Here is a 2,499-nt window from a genome sequence, read left to right on the forward strand (position 1 = left end):
ATCACTACGGAAGTAGGATTGCCCAACCTTTCTTCTGAGGAGTGGCTGGTGGGTTTGAACCGCCAGCCTTCTGGTTAGCAGTCAAGTGCCTTAGGGACTATGCTACCAGAGCTCCTATATTTATATATAGGTATATGTATATATGTATATATATGTACATATGTATATATATGTATATATGTGTACATATGTATATGTATATGTATACACACACAAAGCATTTTTCCATTTTTTGCTATATTCTTTAATAGAGATTTTATTCAGTAACTTTAATCTACAATTCTATAATAATAACAATGACAGCTAATATCTGTTAATGCTTACTATGTTTCAGACACAATTCAAGATTCTTTATAATATTAATATAGAGATAAAGATACATAACTATAAACCACACCAAACCCACTGGTATTGAGTGAAATTCTGACTCATAGCAACCCTGTATGTAATTTAATCATTCCAATGACCACATTATCCTTATTGAACAAATGAGGTGACTGGAAAAATTAAAATCATGGATAAATACATATATGTTGTTATTGTTGTTATATGCCGTCGAGTCGGCCCCAACTCATAGCGACCCCTCCTTGGGTTTCCGAGGCAGTACCACTACAGAAGTAGGATTGCCCAACCTTCCATATAGTGGAGCTAATTTGTGAACTTTGGTCTTTACACCTCCAGAGCCTTTCTTCCTTGATATAAACATGTGAGAGAATTTTTTTTAAATCTTTCTTCATACTACGTTAACCAACATGTTCTTTATGTTTGTAGTGCTCCTTTTTTCTTTTTTTCTTTCCAGGGAGTAAGTTTTTATAGAAGAAAAAATCACTATAACCAGGACAATTGTGTTATTGAAAGGAAAAGAAAGAAGAGGAAGGCAGGCAGGCAGGAAGGGACAAAAATATCAAGTTATAATGTATCTTCTGAGGACCTCCAGACAATAAGACTCTTCCATGATCCAAAACATGTGCTAACCCATTTTACTTTATGTGCTATGGCAATATGTATATGTGCTAATTTTCATAAGACTTTAGACTAGAAATTTACTCTCTTTTTCATTCTCAGTGAAGATAGAACTCAATTTGATGCCACAAGTCTTCAGATGTCTAGATTCTCACCTATGAAGCTTAAGAGTCTAGAGAACAAATAGGAGGTCAAAGAAACAGAAATGCAATCCAGAAGGCCTGTTTAAAATTTAACATTGGGTTCTGACATAGAACAGTATTTCACTCTCTTCAGATGTCTGTCCCTTCAAAACAACGGTCAAATGGTCCAAAGGAAGATATATCATCCACGTTCCATGCTTCCGTTTTACTTGAACAATCATCTGTTTGCTTTTTCAGCAGAATATTCCCACAGGAGTTTTTAGTTCCTTGTAGAAATGCTGATTTTTAATGTGGAATGTTATGATAGCTCATACCATGAATTAAAACCACAGAGATTTCCTTTAAAAGTTCATATTCTTACCACATCACATTTATGATGGGACCTAGTTCACTTTTTCAAGAGATTGAGAAGCAAGAATGTGTTGCTGTTTGTTGCTATCAAGTTGGTTTTGACTTAGAATGACTCCATGTGACAGAGGAGAACTGCCCCATAGGGGTTTCTTGGCTGTAATCTTTATGGAAGTAAGTTGCTAAGTTCGTTCTTCTGTGGAGCTGCCAGGTGGCTTCTAACTGCCAACATTTTGGCTAGCAGTTGAGTGTTCAACAGTTTTACCATGAGAGTTCCTAAGAAAGTATTAAATGGCAAATAAATATCCAGCTAGATTTTCCTTTGGACCTTCCTGAACAAAGACATTTATAAACCAACGGAAAAATGCTCAGCCATGATTTTGCAATACCCATTCAATTTAATTTCTGAAGACAAAGTCCTTAGTTTGTATGTTGTTGTTGTTGTTGTTATGTGCCGTCGAGTTGGACCCAACTCATAGCGACCCCTCCTTGGGTTTCCAAGGCAGTATCACTACGGAAGTAGATTGCCCCATCTTCCTTCCGAGGAGTGGCTGGTGGGTTTGAACTGCCAGCCTTCTGGTTAGCAGTCAAGTGCCTTAGCCACTATGCTATAAGGAATATTATTTTGGACTAAAACAACACAAGAACAATAACTCCAAAAAAAAAAAAAAAAACAAACTCACTTCCATGGAGTCGATTCTGATTCAAAGTGACCCCCACTGAGTTTCTGAGGTGGTAAATCTTTACAGTTGTTTGCCCCATCTTCCTTCCATGGAGTGGCTGGTGGATATGAACTGCCAGCCTTTTGGTTAGCAGTCAAATGCCTTTTCCACTATGCCACCAGAGAGAGGTCGTGGAATGGAGAATGAAGGGCTTAACAAAGGAGGAAAGAAGAGACAACGGATCGTAAGAGGAAAGTTGAAAAGAATAAGTAAATAAATAAAGTTGTAGTTGTTGTTGTTGTGTGCCGTCGAGTCGGCCCCAACTCATAGTGACCCCTCCTTGGGTTTCCGAGGCAGTATCACTACGGAAGTAGGATTGCCCA

This window comes from Orycteropus afer, unplaced genomic scaffold (assembly GCF_000298275.1).
Source record: "Orycteropus afer afer isolate SDZICR_OR568_19922 unplaced genomic scaffold, OryAfe1.0 scaffold00180, whole genome shotgun sequence".
In the NCBI taxonomy this organism is placed as follows: Eukaryota; Metazoa; Chordata; class Mammalia; order Tubulidentata; family Orycteropodidae; genus Orycteropus; species Orycteropus afer.